The 19,256-nt window shown below is 39.4% G+C and overlaps 1 protein-coding gene across 2 annotated transcripts in view; it reads right to left on the bottom strand.

The window, feature by feature from the left end:
• The window catches only part of CDK14 (cyclin dependent kinase 14), a 319,070-nt gene that overhangs the window by 279,018 nt on the left and 20,796 nt on the right, over positions 1-19,256 (bottom strand). The gene's annotated exons all lie outside the window — the stretch shown is intronic.

The following is a 19,256-nucleotide window of genomic DNA, read 5'->3' as shown; positions in this document are numbered from 1 at the left end:
TGACAATCCTGAACAGAACCAAAGATAAGATTCCAGAAATTTAAAAAAATCATCTGCATTTAACCACCTTTCCCGCTCTGTGAAGTCTGAATATCACATCAGTTTGTTGTTGGCTTTCTCCTCTCACCTATGAAACATTAGAAACAACAGCTGACTTAAAAGCAATACCTGGTCCCTCTGAGGGTTACGTTTTCACTCTTGGTCAAAATCCAGAATTAGCTTTATAAACACTGTGTAATTGACCTATGAGGTTCAATAGCTCAGAACATATTGAACAAAGAGCTTAGCAATACTCAAGAAGGGATTGAACAGAATGATTAATAGCCTCTCTAACTAGACTAAAAATTGCAAGAACCTCAATCTTCATGCTCCAGGGCACAGACTTATAACCAGCTGAGATCAGGAATAAATTTCTGCCCACTACATTACTGTGAAGTTACCTGCACTGGGAATAGTTCACAGCTTTGGAGACTTGCAGGACTTTCAGTTTTTTCATTGGAAAGCATCTACAGCGGTCCTCACGCATCTTAGAAAGCAGGACATTCCCAGGGAAGAACTGCCTAAATTGAAACTATTTCGGACAACTGTTCATCTCAACTAGTTTTTAAACTTTTTAAAAATAGTAAATATTCTACAATATTGCTAGAAAACTGACCCAGGAACTTCGCTATTCTTCCTTGGTGATTGGGGAAAAAACCCCAAATATACTACAGCCAACCTCAACCAGCCTTGCCCCACAAATACACACACAAAAGAAGAAAACGATTCAAGTCAAATTATTTTTAAATGAAAACTGGTTGCAGATTTTTTCTAAATTGTTCTGTTCTTATGAAAAAGAGGTTGATTTTTCAGTAGGAAAAAAAGCCATCACGAACATTAAAGCCTTTCTAGTTTTCATGTCAGAAATATTTCCATTTAGATAGGACAACATTGTGCTCCACTTGCTCTTTTTTTTCTTTCCCTCACCCATCCTTCCAGGGGCTGGATTTCTGAAATGAATTGTGTTTTCTGCTACAACTGCACATGGCATTCCCATAATTTATTTTCCTATTGTAGTGCATCATGTTGGAGTTAGGGACAGAGCTGGCAGCCCAGGAAAGAGATGCACCAGGCACCTAAGATCATGCTATAATTACCTGTTAACACTGCACTGGTACTTCCAAAACCAATAATTTGTGAAAAGACTGAAACATTGTTTTTTATTCAGATTGTCCAGACAGGTAAGAATTCTCTCTAGTGGTAGCATAGAATCATAGAATGGTTACAGTTGGAAGGGACCTTCAAAGGTCATCTAGTCCAACCCCCCTGCAAGGAGCAGGGACATCCCCAACTAGATCAGGTTCCTCAGAGCCTCATCCAGCCTGGCCTTGAATGTTTCCAGGGATGGGGCATCCACCACCTCTCTGGGCAACCTGTTCCAGGGTTCTACAACTCTCACTGTAAAAAATTTTTTCCTAATATCCAATCTAAATCTACCTCCCTCTATTTTAAAACCATTATCCCTCGTCCTATCACAACAGGCCCTACTGAACAGCCTCTCCCCGTCTTTCCTGTAGGCCCCCTTGAGGTACTGGAAGACAGCTATAAGGTCTCCCCAGAGCCTCCTCTTCTCCAGGCTGAACAGCCCCAACTCTCTCAGCCTGTCCTCATAGGAAAGGTGCTCCAGTCCTCTTATAATCTTCGTGGCCCTCCTCTGGACCTTCTCCAACTGGTCCACGTCCTTCTTAGTTGAGGGTTCCAGAACTGAACACAGTACTCCAGCATTTATATTGATTTTATGGTTCTTTCCATCTTTAACTTCAAACATGGAATGATTTATCACTATTTTGAACAGTTATCCCTCCATATCCATCCCAACACAGTTAAATTTGCCATAGCTTGTCATACATTTTTGCAGTCCCAGTAATACTTCATTATTTACTACTAGTCTCTGAAATCCTTCCTGCTTACCAAAATCTTTCACACAGTAAAGGATTCTGCAACAGAATGACCAATTCTAGCCATTTTACTACCAGCATAAATAACTGGGGTTTGGGTTTCTTGATTTTATGGTCCCAATGAAGATCATGTTCTCAAACAAGAGATGTTCTCCTGTCATGTAATAAATAAAAAAACATACACAAACCACATGAAACGTATGAAAGGTGAAAACTGGGACTAAATGTATCACAAGAGACAAGTGGGCAGAAAGAGCTTCCATTGTCATTACCATCTGAAAAAAATAAAGTGCCACCTTATAATCAACTTAAGAAATTATTCTTACAGCAATAAGGAAGAAATAGCAAAAGCAGAGTAAGAATGCTATTTTTTTCCCCATAGTCAGAGACCAGGGCAAGCTATCCATTACTCTCCACTGGGAAATCTGGACAGGAACCTTCCTGGTCTAAGCCAAGACTATATTAAAGTGAAAAGATATTTTACTACTCCATTATAAAGGAGAAGTCGCAAAGCATGAAGCCTAGGATACAGCATTTAAAACTGTAAAGGGAGAATAAAGTAGAACTATTTAATTCCTGCACACACTCAGAACAGGTGAACCAAAATACAGAAAATATGACAAAAATCAAATTGGCATCTGTTACTGTGTGGCAGAGCACTGGAAGTAAGGGAGGACACGAGGAGTTACCAGCAGTTGAAGGACAAATATCTAACAATTTTATTTTCAGTTACTTACAGTAATAAGGAGTCATTCAGTCTCCTAAGATGCCTGGTACACTCTCCTTTATACCACTGAGGATAATAAGGTATCCTCATCTAGGTGTGGTGAAAAATAAAGTCTCAAGATGGAAACTGGAACTATTGCAAGAACAACAAAAAAAAATTTTAAAAAGAGCTGCAGCAAGAGCCTCACGAAGTTTAAGTACATTTTATTGGAAGACAGATTGATACAAAGGGCTCTGCAACTTTATTGCGCAGCAGAAGTCACTAAGCCAGCATCTTGTTCCCTGTCTACTTCTATGAACATTTCAGTCACAACCCATAGTACCCATTTCCCTTGATGGTGCCATGGGCTAAGTTAAATCTTTGGGGAAAAAAAAAAAAAATTCAGAAAGGTCTAGCCCAATCTGGATGCAAATGCGGAAGCAAGATACTTCATAAAGTGGCAGTGACAAAACCTAGACAGAAGAAACAACATAAAATTAAGAGAAAAACGTTTTTTCTCCTCCTCATTTGCTACATTTTAACATTTTAAGGAAAACAGCATAAAAGAAATATCCTAAGTTCTTTTTTTTTTGTTGTAACTGAAAAGATGACTCAATGAGTTTTCATTATTTATTCATTTATCTTTATGAGGGAATTTCTCCCAAGAGACCAAGACAACCCTCTCAAAACTGCTCTAGTATAACGCAGGATGAATAAATTAACAAATTCACTTCAACAGTTTTCAAAGCAGATCCACGTTCTGCCCACGTATACTCACGTTCAGTTCTCAGTAACATCAGCAGGCACTGCCCACATATGCCAATCACTAGCCTCTACACACCCAAAAAGTGAATGATGCCCAGCTCGTGAGGAAGAACAAGCATAGTTCCTATTCTGGCCCAGGATAATTACTAAGAAGAAGTTGGAATGTCTTCTCTGGAATTTCTTCTGAGCAGCACAACTGCTCACGAGAATTTCGGTCCTACTATGGTTCTGATGCTTTGGTATCATAACCTTTTTTTAAAAACCCCACACATTAAAAACTAATTTCCCAAAAAAAAAAAAAAAGCTGCTCAGCATTAAAACTAGTGGTCAGAGCTTTGTTGATCATATACAAATACCTTGATTTCATATATGATGCGAAAGTCACATATACATAGATATGTTGCAGGGCATCCATGTAATGCATCTACATTTACTGCTGAATATTTGCCTGCCACTTCATATATAAACAGAAAGAAGGTACCCCCAAGAAAAAAGCCAAGATCACCTACATGTTTTAATGTCTTATATCAGACTTTCAAATGCACAGAAGAAGAGGAAGCAATTCATCATGCCACAGACCACATAGATTTCTTGAATAACTTCTCTGTATTTCTTGAATCACTCAAGACCAACACTAGGACATTTTTTTGGAAGCTAGTAACCAGCTGAGGGGAATGAAAGCCTGAGAAAGCAGAAAAAAGTTCTGCAGTTTATCAGCTGCCACAAAGTGCATCTCTGGGCCTTACCACTCGGCACTATTACAAGTGGTGACAGCAATGTAGTATTATACTCACACACAGGATAAAGTTAAACTACATGTTTAATTCTCAGTGACATTTACATACAGAAGCCTTGTTGCTTCAAATATCTGTAGGCATGTTCTATAGCTTCACTTCAGCTCAAGATTGGATTTGAAATGCAGAAGCAGAGCAAGTCTGTGAAACTAGGGATAAAACTGGGATTCATTCAGAATTTTTATTTTAAACATTTCCAGTCTGACCTAACCCAATTGCACAAAAGGCATTAAAGCTTTTATTTCTCCATTTTGCTGTGCATAAATTACTAAAATACCATTAAATTTACAGAAAAATAAAGAGCAGTTCCTGTTTTAGAGCAGTCGAGTTGGCTGTCCTCTGCATGCGGTCACTTCTCCCAGCTCTTACTGCTGTGACTGCTACCAACTTGAAGTGAGAGCTTTATTTGCCCTCTTTCCTCCTCCTCAGAGGCGCAGTTTCACTGTATGCCGCTTGGACTAACAAGCAGTAGAGACTTCACGCTGCCAGGCCCTTGCCAACCACTCATTAGTATTTTCTTTGCTCATTTTCAAGTGGAAATGGATGTTACAATTACTAGCACCCAGACAGATGTTACAAGTCACTTTGGCTAACTACAGAATGATATTATTAACACCTACTTCTCATCAGAAAAATGTCACTTGCACCACAATAGCCTTTCCTTCACAAGAAGCCATCTATCTCCATACAGCAGCTAATAGGTTTTTGGCTACGGAGCCCCCCTGCTCACGCCAGGCCGGCAGCAGAGACGAGAGCAGGTCTAACAGGCAAGAGCCACAGCAGTAATGCTGCCCCAGCGCAGAGCAAAGCTCTCCATCTGAGAAGCATCCAGTTGGTGCACAGGGTTGGCCATCACTTTCCAGTGAAAATTCCACCCCACGGACGAGCTTTCTCCTAAATGAATTGCAAATTATATACCCACGGAGTGCCAGCTGGTATTGTTTCTCTGTACTTTTCCTTTGGTTTCCCTCTGTCTCCCCCTTCAATTAATACAACAATATTCATGCCCCGTCGTGTCTTACTGCTTAATTATGTACTTGGCAGAACAAAGCTTTAAAAATGAGACTATCAAGCTGGAGGGGGGAAGGGGAGAGCAGGACAACCAGATGTGCAGAGAGAGAGGGGGAAACAAAGGGCAGTTTGAAAGCAGAGCGAGAAAATTACTATTTGCATGGGGATGAAACGATGGAGAGACAGAAACAGAGTAGAAAATGCGTGTAAGACATATTGGTTCAGTCACTTTAACACATATAAAATTATATGTGGTATTAAATAATGCATCCTGCAGCTTTCTATGATTTAATAAATACTTGGAGCTGTTTATTATGAGATTTCAACCTGCTCTCATTTCATGCAGCAACAGACACGTACTTCCTGCTGGCAGAGAAAGAATGCTGTATTCTTTCAGCAAAACTGAAAAAACAAAAAAGAAGACAGCTGAAAATATATTGGCAAATTTTGCTTTAGAAGGTACACTTTACTTACGTTAATTAATTTAGACTAAAAGATATTCTGAAGAGTATCTTTTTATTTTAAACATTTCCAGAAGAATATTTTTTTTTCTCGCTGCACCAATGTTTAATTCAGTCACAGTCACAAAGACAGGTTTTCAAAAATTCATTCTATCTAAACTTTCTTTCTTTATCCAGTATATTGCTAAAAACAATTTTGCATATATCGTCAAGTGAAAAGAATGAATGAATGAAACAGTGGCTGTTGTATCTTCTCTCACAACTTCAGCCACATCTTCCTCTTCATCAGTCCAGTACGAACTCCCAGTTCTGGAATTAGTTTTGGGTGGGACTCAACTATTGAAAAGTTGAGTCCAAAAGCATTTAGGCTCACTGTACTCCTAAATTATCCTTGCAAAAATAATTACCGGCAGTACCAAATATATTCTGTTTAGCCATGTTAAAATATTTTGGACTGGAGCAAGAAGCATACCTCGAATAGCTGAACGAGGGGCCTGCCTGAAGAAGGACCCTTCACATGCCTACTAATCACAGTTTTACAGTGTCAGCCTTGGATCCAGACTGACCATTAGGAGAAACTAAGCTTTTCTGGTTTTCTAATTTGTATAAAAATCTTCAGAATCCAGCTACAGTTCCTACCAGTACCAAGTGGCTGGAGGCAAGGGGAGGTTTGTTGATCACGACAGATTACTGTCGCTGTGTCATCTGCTAACTCTCAAATGGGAACATAACAGTTAGGAACAGAACATCTTTATACTTTCCAATAAACCACAGAGGAAAAAAAATATCAGAGGGTCACAGCTTGTGTTACAATTTTAAATATCCTTTATCCAGTTGCAGTAATTTCAGGTTTTAAGAGTGATCTGGTAGATAAGCTCTCCATGTACATGTGTTTTTTCAAGAATATGATGGTGATGATCATGACACGACTGGTTCTCAGAATTACTGTGTAGGCAGCAATTCTCCCTGCTCCTGTACGGGAGCAGAGAATGATGTATTCCACACCCACCTGAACCAGATTTGTAAAAATACTTTGTACGAAACAGTTTGCTCAGTATTGATCTACCGCTTCTATGGGGCCCTGCAAGGCAGCAACAGGGCTACGAGCGGGGCTGCACGTGCACAGGAAGGGCGGTCCGCAACAATTTGTGCGCTGGGCGCGGATAGGTGCACGGGTGCAGGGGGAGGGTGTATTTGTGTGCGTAGCGGGTGTACGGGTATATATTGCGACGTGACGCAGCAGTAAATTGAGAGCTGACTCCACAGCATCCGCGTCTGTGTCCCTCTCCCTGGGATGGGATCCCAGTAGCACAGGTCGGTCAGGGTGGGTCGGTCCGTTGTCGCGCGGCAACACTCTTCTGGCTTCACGCACCATATACAAAGCTCTTCAAATATTATTTGCTGAACTTGATTCTCCTACATTGAACACAGACAGAGTCGTATTTTCCTTCAGCCTCTTGCCGGTACTAAACAGAAGGAACAGCTTTATAAATGAAAATTAAGATTAGGGCAATCTGTAAAACAGAAGAGAATGTTCTCTTTGGACAACAGACTTGAAGCAGCAATTCCCTTAGAAGTAAAGCAACGAAGGCCTCTATACTTTGTAACAGGAGCCACGATCTTCAATACAAAAAAAAACCCAAAACTCAAAGTGAACTCATTTGCTTGCCCATATTTTAATTCAATATCCTCCAACCTGAAGTCACTTAACTTCTCACACAAGACAGTTTATTCCACTGCCCTAAAGAAGTCCAGTACAAGAGAAAGTTGATTCATTAAAAGACCTGTTTCAGTTTGGTTTAAATCAGATTAAGAGTTAAACAGCCTTTTCAATCTTCTTCTGACTTATTTACTCTGGCTTTATTACCTAGGTGTCTTTGTGAAGTTTAATGCTTTAAAACACCTAATGTAACAAACACAAAGGGAGGTTCTGACCATGAAATTTAATGCAAAGGAGCCCTTTCAAAAAAGGGGATACTCAACATTAGACTACCCAGTGACAAAACCAAGCAAGCTTGACTAAATCTTCAGTGCAAAATTCAGGATATGTCCATAACCCCAGAAAGCCTGACCCCTAGGAAGCCTGCAGAGTCCAAAGCCATGCAGTGTTGATGTCCTCCTCAAACAAGCTTTGCTGGAATGTGACCACTTATCAAAAGCAAAAATGTAGTCCAGCCATCAAATGCCAGATGACTAATCCTGACAAACACAGCTTTATCAAATAGGTTGTCAAATGCTTTAAACCATGCTGTATCTCGCATTCTCCATGAATTAGTTGTCTCTCTTGTTTAAGAGATTTGTACAATTAACAACAGAATGTACAATAAAATACCCTACAGAAAAAAAATGTCCCTTTTGCCTACAAATTACTGCCAGGACAACATTTTAAATCCAAAGGGGATATAAGCAGGAAGAAAGAACTGCCCCAGAGACTACAACTATTTTATAAAGCAGAAACGAAAGCATTCATTTCCAAAAAGAGATTTCTGTGGCTAATTCTTTTGTTCTTTTGTTTCCAAAGGCAGTTCCCACAGTATAATAAACTCACTGCGTATCAGACTTCCACATGTCAAAAGGCCACACTTAACTAATTAAACCAATGTATACTGGGCACAACCAAGAACTTCCCAGCTTTCTCAGTCACACTGTAAGTTTTAATTCACATTAAACTCACACCTAGTCAGCCAAACACATGCATGACATCTATTTTCAGGGCTCTATTATGTCAATAAGAAAAATAATTTTATAATAAAGAAAACAGGTCACTCTCATACAAAACCTATCTTACCACTCTACAGCAATGCATTCTCACATACCCTTTACCTCTATTTTTTAAAAAAGTGTGTTTCACTATGGCAAACAAAATATAATGTTTTTTACATATCTAGTACTGCTTATTAAAAATAAGAAGCAGAATCATATCTTCAAAATAGATTTGCACATTTTCTTCTTGGAGGCTGTGTAGCCTGCTCTCCAAAATTAATGCGTTCATTTCTAGAGAACACAGGCAACTACATCTTTCTATAACTGTGACTTAAACCATGAGAACCTGAGTTTTACTCTAACGTGTGCTAACCTTTTTTTTAAAATGTTTTCTGTGACAGTAGCGATATCTTAGGTATTCACAAGTATTGTATGTCTGCACCATAATAAGCTTTACTACATGTGTGTATATATATTTATTTATTCTCAACTAGATCTCCTATCTAAACAGTCAAAATGTGTAACACACTGAAGAATGAAAACAAAGCTATATCTACTATACACACTAGGCACTAATTTTGCAGAAACAAGTCTGGGATAAGTAAAAATGAGAAACAAATGTTGATCGTACCTTTTGATGAGAAATTACATCCTCAAATTTAACAGCATAAAAAAAAAAGCCCACTGAGCCACCACGCCCAAGAATAATCAAAATCACTTTAATGTCAAGTTGTTACACTACCTGATACTTTAAGGATAAAGTTAAAAGATACACATGAAATATTTATCAGCTGTAAATACATTTTGAACTTCCACGCTATTATAGGACTTCGCAGTAAGAAATACTGTACATCCAGCTACTGTTGTGCAGAGACGCTCTAAGGTAGGAAAATTACTTTTAAAATATAAATAATTTAGGAGTCAGCTTAAGTGTTGAAACAGGCAAGTAACATCAGCTTCCCCAGTCATCTGATAAAAGCAGCTGGAATGAAACTTTATTGATTCATTCAAACCAACACTACATTAAATGTATTTTAATAAATATGAATGTACCAAAAAGTTCAGATAAATACTATGGTTTGGGGGAATTCTCTGCATGGATTACACCTGGCACCAAAAGAAAGCATGAGAGTATACACAAAAAAACCCAGGGTTTCCTCACTTCCGTGAAGATTTAAAGAATGCAGTTGGCTTCTTCACCTCCTGCCCTGCTGCAGAAGAGGCACTCACCTGCCGCAGGCCCGGCAGGCCGCTCCGCTCCGCCGGCAGGAAAAAGGCACACAGCCATCCTCGGGACTAAGTTTTATCCTAAGTGCCAGTACAAACAAACCAAGCAAATAAATCAAATTAAATACATAGTAGACAAGCACTGAGGGATACAAACTGCAGGAACTGAAGACATTTCTAACACCACTGTACCATCGGCCCACGTTATAAAGCAGCAATGAGCAAAAAATAGCAGCTTTTGTATTGGCAGCTCTGGGTTTCCTGGTGCCACTTCCTGCTTCCAGTATTAATAAAATGTGAGGAGGGACCTCAGCCAATTTTTTTTTTTTTATCATCTGGATCTTAATGAAGTTTATGTCCCTACTTGCTGTTAAATTACACAGATTAGTAACACATGAGTAAAATAAATACAATCCTTCACATGATTACATTTTAAATTACCACATCTGAGGAGGAAAGCAGAAACAACAAGCTTTTGGCATGTATGGAGGAGCATTTGTTGCCCAGGTTTGAAGGCAGGACTACTGTGCAAAGCCTTCACCTCTTCCGCCAAAGTAGCAATTTATTTTGCTGGCTGCTATTACAGACTTCCCAATGGGAGAAAGTACCTTGTAACATTATATGAATACTGTGGCAGGGAAATACAAGAGCACTTATAATTAGTCAAATGCTTCTGAAGCTGTGGCGACACCTGACACTGCATAGCTGCACACAAACGAAGGATGCAAAGGTATGCACATGCACGGACTGTAACCCATCACACTTCCACACCGACATTTAGATTCTGCCAAATAGTTATCTTAGAGGGTCTTGTATCTTCCAGTTCTAACCACAAGTTTCTCAAATACCTATGAATATGACTCATCTGCGCAGTTATTAGAAAAGAGATGCTTCACTTAATCTCATTTGGACTACATCCCATTCATCTCAACCCCGCTTAGATCAGACACCAGTCTGCAGCTGCACACATTTATAATGTGTTCCTATCAGGCTTAATACACATCCCAGTCCTACTGCTAACACCATTTCAGTAGTTAATCAATCAAGTCTAAATGTTTTGGAGTTCAAAACCAGCAGCTGCTACAGGTTGACACAGATCCAGCAACGAGTGGCTTGTTTAGGATTACGCACTGGATTCACCTCCACTTCTAAAGATGCTCACGGTGCTATGCGACAAGGGTCTCAGCACCATTTTTCTGCATCAATTAGTTAGCTTAACTTAAAACAGCTCAGAGGGCACAAGACTGGAAATCAGTGATTGGCAGAGACAATAAGTGGCCTTGCCAAAACACACGCTGCCTGAATGCATTACGCTCCAAATCGGAACGAGAGGCAGATCATTTGATTAGCTTGATCTGAAAGACCCCAGTGGGTTTGTGCGTGTTACTGCACACAACCCCATAACCTACAACCCACACCACCCACTTGGACAGCCTTCAGAACTACTCTTCTGTATTGTGAATTTGACACATCAACTATCTTTGATTAGGAAAGAACAAAATACACTAGTAAGAATTCAAATCAAAATCCTACCCATACCTGTTTTGATTCTATTTCACCTCAGTGACACAGTCTCAACATTTTTCTTGAGTCTTCAAAAGAAGGCACTGATTTGATGTACTATTTGCTTTCGAGATTCCCAAAAAGAGAATCACAAGAACACCTTTTTCAGAGCAATATCTTTTCAGAAACCAATACGACCTCCATTTTGCTCAATCCTTGCAAGCAATTCAGAGACAATTGCTTTGGACAGCAGAACAGCAACCTCTGGCATCACTCCCACCAGCTGCCTCCATTCACATGTAAACCACAAAAGGTTGGAGGATATTTTTCCTCACAGATTTCTCCATGAATATGACAGGATTCAGAAAGGAAAAACCCAAAGAGACATGCTATTAAAAGCCTCTCTACATATTCCCAACTAGTATCTCAGCTTCCAAGTTTTTCTCCATGTTCTCCATCATTCTCCACTGATTCTCTTACTCTGGCAACACTGCCAGGCTCGACACCTTTTTTTTTTAATTCCTCTCACTCTACTTTCTGCCTTCTGTGCTGGAAAGGCAGCTTTTTCCTATTTGTTTTCCAACATGCTGAGTGAGCTATAGGATAATCTGCTTAATGCCTCAAAGTACTGCTCACTGATGGGAGAAATAAATGATAGTGTCTTACTCATTCCCTTTCCCATGCACTATTGCTTAGTAACGCAAAACAGAGTCTTTACATAGAAAAATAAAGCATTCATAGATCCTAGAGGGGTCTTGGTAATGCTACAAAACTGAAGGAAGTGACAGTAAATATCCCCAACCATATATTTTCGCTGGCATTCTTCTGCCACGTAGAGTTTATTTATACGGTTTGCAGAACTACTTCAGCAAATGTTTTACTTTCTGAGCATGCAGAGTTCACTTCAGACGGCTGACATTCCCCAGAAGGAGAGCTGCGGGAAGAAAGAAAAAGAAACAAACATCTTGGGACTCCCACTTCCACTCACCACGGCTCTGTCTCACCCCTAATGCCCTCAAAAATACATAACCACTATATTCTGTGTACTTTCCAGTGACAGAAAAGTGCTCCAAACTGCCTCCACAGTTTAAAAAAAGATGAGTATCTGTGCTTAAAGGGGAAGAAAGAGCAAGAACAAGCAGATCATCCATCCCTTTCACTGGCATATCCTACACAAAACCTTAGCAAGCTTTGGTTTTGTCTTGTATTTTTAAAGTACGACAATTCACAAAATCCCTTATATCCTTTGATTCAAGAACAATAATAAAACAAAAAACAAAACACCAGAGAGATATTAGTACATGAAAAGTATTGGACAAGAAAATCCATCCTTTTTAATGAATGATGAGAGCTTGAAAAGAGTAATCAACCTCAAAACACAACCAGAAAACACTTGGTAACACATTCACATAAACATTAAAGCAGCAGTGCTAACTGTAAGACTGTTACCTAAAATCTATGAGAAAAAAAAAAAAAAACACAGTAAACTACTTCAAGAATAATTTTAAGCATCACTTTTTAAATCTCCACTTTGTAACTATTTAGCTCCTTTCCTTCCCATGTCTTGCTTTCTGCATACAAAAGCTACTGGTGGGAGTAAAATTGAAAATTATATCCTTCTGCATAAAGCACTTTAAGCTAGAAAGAGTTCAGAAACCCAAGTTTGCCACCCTCTCTCACCAGATCTACCAGAGACAATCTCTCAGGACCACAACTGGTAGGAAATTAGACTGGTGAAGTGACATACCGTTCCTCTCTTTTGCCTGAATCTCACCCCCAAAAAACTAATGAAAGCACTTTCCATTATATTGACAAAATGATCTGCTGAGAAAACAGACAGCATTGATGACCAAACTGCTGATGTCATTGTTCATATACTAACGTACCCCCAATAAATTGTTTAACTCCTTTCTCACATCACATTTAGAAAACTGATAAACTTTTCCAGCTCTTTGTCTATGAAGACCTTTTTCTATAATACTGGACACTGAAACTGCCTGGAAACCCCTAACACGTAAGCCCTTCTCAACTTTTGTTTTGATCTTGAAAGGGAAGTCTGCCTTTCCTGCCCTATTAAAAAGCTCCACATTGGTTTAGATTTAATTTCTAAGAGCCAAGATGTCTTTTTTTCCCCTCAGTATCCTTACGCAACCCAACATTAACTCATTTGGATGCCTACTACACCTATACATTACTGAATAAAGATGTCAACGAACCTACAAAAAAAAGGTCCTGCTACAATGGCTTATATGCAGCTTTAACACATGGATTTCTGATTATTCATGCATGTTTTAAAATTTGTTTAAATTCCCTTCTGGGCAAAGGTCCTTTAAATACAGTCAATGTTTCCTTCTCATTAATTAATGGGAGTTATTTTTTACTTCACTATTATTTGATGAGCAAATGTTGAAATGCATGTGAAATGAGATACTATGTAAAGCTGGAAGAATTCCTGCTCTTCTTCCTAGTGCACTGAACAGAAATTTGTCTCTAGTCAACTGCAGCTCCCAAAAGACAGGCCCCGCAAATTTAAAACAATTCAAGGAGTCGCTCCTCCTAGCAGCTGCAGTCTTGATGTTGTTATGCCACATTCAGAGCTTCATGTCAAAAACCCCATTCCTAGATCAAATTACATTTCTGAAGTACTTAAACACTTTTCAAGATATTTTTTTCTTGTATGCACTCAAAGAACCATTTCTAACTTCCTTTCCTTTTCCCACTTTTTACCTTAGGGGTAATAAAATTCTGTTTCACTTCATCTGAAAGACTTATTTTCAAGAAATAGATAATATTTCAGTAGACTAGATCTAATGTAAGTTCTGTTTAAATGACTTCATCTCCTTCTATTTAATTTCATTGTCTGAAGTGGAGACAATCCATCTCTCCAAATGACTCTTCAAGTTTCTGTTTGCCAATCTCACCACCCCTCTAAACCAGCTTAAGGATCCTGATCCTTCAACAGGTATCTGAAGACACGTGTGGCCTTCCCCATTCTCTTCCCGACACTTACACCGACAGAAGATGGGCTGTACTCACTTTCAGTCACCCTCCTTTCTTCTACGCCTTTGGACACATGTTTCTACACAATATATTTTCTTTTCTCCTTTACCACAGTCTCCATATCAATGGCTGTGTGCGAGACTCCATGTTTCAAGGCCAGGCTGGATGAGGCTCTGAGCAACCTGATCTAGTCGGGGATGTCCCTGCTTCTTGCAGGGGAGTTGGACTAGATGACCTTTGAAGGTCCCTTCCAACCCTAACCATTCTATGATTCTATGTTCTCTAATTATCCTCTCTTGAATGCAAGTCATTCAGCATATTAAAACCTACTGGGAAAACAGGCAGATATGAGAGTTCAGACATGAGATATTATGCCAGAAGGTATGAATGGGTCAACTGTTTCTCTTTTCATCTGTAAACAACTACAGAGGTTCTGGACTATGTGGTTTTGCTAGACAAATGAGAGGGAACTAGGACGCTGTTTCCCAGTGTTTTCAGTGTCCTAAGACCTTTCCTTCAGACTGCCCTCTCCCAACAAGGAAATTCCACAAAGACTTGGAGTAAGTTACCACATAGCACTCATGTCAACAAAGAAAGGCAGACAAAGATAATGTCCAACAAACTTCCTAGTCACATCATGAAACTGACTATAGAAATGTGATCAGGATATAAAAATTCATACACACAACATCTATCATAACATTAGTAAAGTACTCTTTTCCTTTTAAATTTAATATAATATATATTATGAAACAGCAGAAGTTTTCAAGTGCCAACTGGACAGTTAATACTATTTGATACCATTATTGACTTGATACTAACAGCAGAAAACATTTCCTTCATAAAACCCAGCTCTTCTGGGAAACGTGGTCCCCTCAGAGCTGCCAGAGCAGGAGTTCCAACCTCCGGAGTCCTGCGCAGTCCAAGCTAATGCCCTTCCAAAGCATTTCAGTGCTGCTGTTTGTAGCAATGTAACCTGGAAAACAAGGTAAGGTGTGCTGCCTCTGGTTGGCTGGAGTTAATTTTCTTCGTAGCAGCCCATACGGCACTGTTGTTTGCATCTGTGATCAAGACAGCGTCGGTAACACACCAATGCTTCTGCTGCTGCTGAGCGGTGCTTGCACAGCCTCAGCACCTTCTCTGCTTCTCACGCTGCCCCCGCAATGAGTAGGCTGAGGGTGGGCAAGAGGCTGGGAGGGGACACAGCCAAGATAGCTGAACTCAACTGACCAGAGGGATATTCTGGGACACATAACATCATGTTCAGAAATAAAAACCGGGGGTTTGATCCTTCCAAGGTAGCTGTTGCTCGGAGACTGACTGGGCATCACTCTACCTGTGGGAGGTGGTGAGTGATTGTCTTTGCATCACTTGTGTGGTTTTTTTTAATTTTCTTCCCTTCACTTATTAAACTGCCTTTATGTCAACCCATGAGTTTTTCTCACTGTTGCTTGTCCAATTCTCTCCTCCATCACATTGCAAGGGGGAGGAAGAAAGCGGATGGTGGGTGCTTAGATGCTGGCTGGGGTAAACCCACCACATAAGGTCTCCCCTAAACAGCTGTAATGTAAATACATGTGCAATGTGAAGTTATTATGCTGCTGAAAATGTGTGTCTGTTACAACAGTTCATATTCCCCACTAAACACTCATAATTTGTTGAAATGAAATAGCAGACGCACGATATTCTCAAAATCCAAATATGCAAATAAGCTGTTTAACACATAACCGCAAGGTACTGTGGCCATACTTAAGAATAAAAAGGGATTCTATGTTGTCAAGTACTTTCAGGATCCCTGTCTTTTAGGGTTCAGATCTCCTGTTTACCAACAAACATACCTCTGTGAATGAAAGCTGTTGTACAGAGCACCTTCAGGAAGTGCTGCAAGTAGTTAAAATAAATATCAGTAACTAAACAACCAGAGACAAAACAGAGCAAGTCTAGTAGTTCTTCCCAATAATATTGTAACTATAGTTCTGCTCCAGTGTTATGTAAATATGGGTAACTACTGTAAATGATAATATTTTTGTGGAAAGAGGCTGCATGCCAGCAGAAATGCACATTCTATTCTTCCCCCTTATCACTCTTTTTTTTGTGGAAGAAGGAGGAGGAAGGAAAGGAAAAAAAAAAAAGAAAAAAAAAAAGAGTGCTTATAAAGTGAGTCTTTGCCTGTATTTCGGGCTTCGGTATTTCTTTAAATTCAGTGCAGAAATACAGCCTCTACAGCCTCTCTTGCTTTCTAAGTATTTTCTACAGGATTTTTTTTCTAAATTATTCAACTGGGAGACTAGACAAAATGCCCTACTGAGGTCCCTTCCAACCTAAATTATTCTATCATTGTCTTTCAGATGGATTTTTTGTATGCCATTTTTCTACACAGCGCTATTTTACTGCATGCTTATGAACTCATGCAAATCCTGAAACCAATGGCAGGGCTGCCAGACTCCTAACAACAGCAGCGCAAAAAGCACCAACACTACAGAAACTCTAACACTACAGAGTGACAACAAAAACTAACATTCCCATCTGAAAAAGAAAAAAAAAGCTACTTTGAGACAAGCAGTATTCTGAAGCATAAGAACCAACATAAAGAGAAGAGGAAGTGAAAGTGATTCCACAAAATCAGACATACAGAGTACACAAACTAAACTGATATATACAATAGCCTGTGGTAAATTACTATGAGGGCTACAAGCAAGAGAATCGAACTCTTCTACACAAGACTTTGAAATACAGATGCTAAGCACAATAGTAAGAAAGAGGTCAAAACTTACACATAATCTTTATTAAATATGAAGCATTATCATGTCTCAAGTCAATAAATAGAAAAATACAGAAAATGAGGCTGGACAAAAATTTTCCACTTTTTTTGCAGAAGAATAATGGTTTCAGGAAAGTCGCCATTAAGAAAGCATTTTTCAGGGCCAAATCGGAGCTAGATCTGCCTCCCCATCTCCGTAAGACAGAATATTATCTCGTGATCACAAAACTCAGCTGGGCTGTAAGATACGCACGCTGAAACACTATCAGTGTTCTACTGTGGGCTGGATTTTCTTTAAGAAAAGGACAGAGGAGGTTTTTGATCCTGTTACAGACAAAGAAAGCATCCGAAATCTCAGTACTTTGAAGGACAGATAAAAATGTTTATTTCCCAGCTCAAAGAGTAAGGCTTACTACACGTCGACAGCAAAGGAGCCTTTACTCGCTCTTCCCTGGTGTTAAACAAAAAAGCACATGTGCACATGCACAAGAAAAATGCCCACAGATATATCTAAGCTTGAAGGAAACAGAATACAAACAAATTAAAGCAACAAGTCCCTGTGGTCCCATTTGAAAATACTGCACAGGAAACCCAAGTTGTAAGGTGAAACTATTCGAACTAGGAATGGAAATAGAAAATGAATGTTAATAGGAGCTGGAGGGGAAAAAAAAATAGTTGTAAGTTATTTTAAAGTATTTAAGAAATACCAGGAAGGCAGAAAGAAGACAACTTCATAACAAAACATTTGCTTTTCATTAGTGTTTTTGTGAAGTTTGTAAAATCTCTAGAGAATGAAGTCACATTTTGAATCCTATGTAAGTAATGACATCTTCCCTTCCCTTGGAAACACCCAGATGCCTTCACTATACTCCAGATTTTCTTCACTGTTCTTCTCTTTATTCTCCTTTCTTGGCTTCAGGCTATTCTGCAATGGACTTGCAGCAGCTCTAGAGATTAGGTGGACTTCTGAGAGACAACTCATTTCAGTAAAAAGAATTTTCTTCTCTTCGTTTATGCCAGGCATCTGAGTAAGATAAATCATGAACAGGAGAAGATGAACCAATACAAAGCTATGACTACACCTGGAGTTCTGCCAGCAGAAATAGCATTGTTTAACAAAATTATCCCTAAGAAATGTTACCGTGCCACTGGTATTTTTACATGTCCCTAGTTCTGAGCAGTAAAACTCGAATATAAGAATGCCAATATTGGATGAAACCACTCAGCCTGACACGCCTTCTCTCACAGTGAATAGATAAGCTCTGTGGTTTCTGTTGAGAGAGTGCATGTACCCTTCCAGTGACAGTCACGTCCAGATGTTCTTCATTTGTCCCCTCCTCCAACATCTGCTCTGTTGCCCAGACATGTATCCCTCTCCCAAATCTTGGGAAAAAAATCACCCCCACTCCAAGTCCTGCAAAGGCTTTTACCTTCAGAACCAGCCCTGGAGCACCTTCACTGCAGGAAAGCGGAGACAGCAACATGAGGCAATCAGATCAATTCAATCAAGCTTGCCAAGGAAAAATTCCCTCCGTCTAAGTTGTTTTTATTTATCCCATCCACATCATTCACAATTTTGCATATTTGTCGTATTCCCCCTCAGTGGTCTTTTCCAGGCTTAATAACCCTAGTCTACTGGATTTCTCCTTACAACACAGCTGTTCCATATCCCCATAACTGCCCTACTTGGATTCTCCAGTTCTAGCAAAGCCTTTCCAAGAGGGACTCCACAAGGCACTTTGACAGATTACCACAGAGAGAGCAAAGAAGAAAATGGTGACCTCTTCTGTAAAGGCATGCAAAGGAAGAAAAATCCTGGACTCCCTCTGCTGTCACCTCCCCGATCCCTTCGAAGTCTCAAGCTAAAAATCAGAGAAGGAGAAGGGTAGCATGCCTACTATCTATAAAAGCTGAGAATATGCTAGCAACACAGCTGCTGGCTTCCCCTCCCAAATCCCTCTGGGTAACAGGAGGGAAATAATTTATATCAAGTAAAGACGGTAAAGTTTACATACAATATGTACAACAGATAAAGACAGGATTAAAAGAACAAGTAAAGACTCAACCTGCCTGAAGTGGGTATCTGTAGTTTGAATATATCACTGTAGAGACAGTAATTGATTTATTCTGTACTTGCATTCATTTTTAGATAAAACTGGTTTTAACAGCCCTAGAATCAACACCAAATTTTCACTTATATTTGAAAACACATTTGTAAGTGTTTCAAATTCATTAAAAGATTGAAAGTCATGCTATGAATACTTCTGATGTCCTTAGTTACTTCTTAAACATACACTTACTTAAAACCAGCTGTTTTTTTAATATTATATATAGTTAAAGACTTACGCAGAATTAGTTAGAAAACTCATTTTCTGAGAAGAAGCCTAA

This window comes from Chlamydotis macqueenii, chromosome 2, assembly GCF_036417535.1.
Source record: "Chlamydotis macqueenii isolate bChlMac1 chromosome 2, bChlMac1.mat, whole genome shotgun sequence".
Classification (NCBI taxonomy): domain Eukaryota; kingdom Metazoa; phylum Chordata; class Aves; order Otidiformes; family Otididae; genus Chlamydotis; species Chlamydotis macqueenii.
The sequence above is the reverse complement of the archived record's forward strand: the minus strand, read 5'-3'. Positions and strand labels throughout refer to the sequence as shown.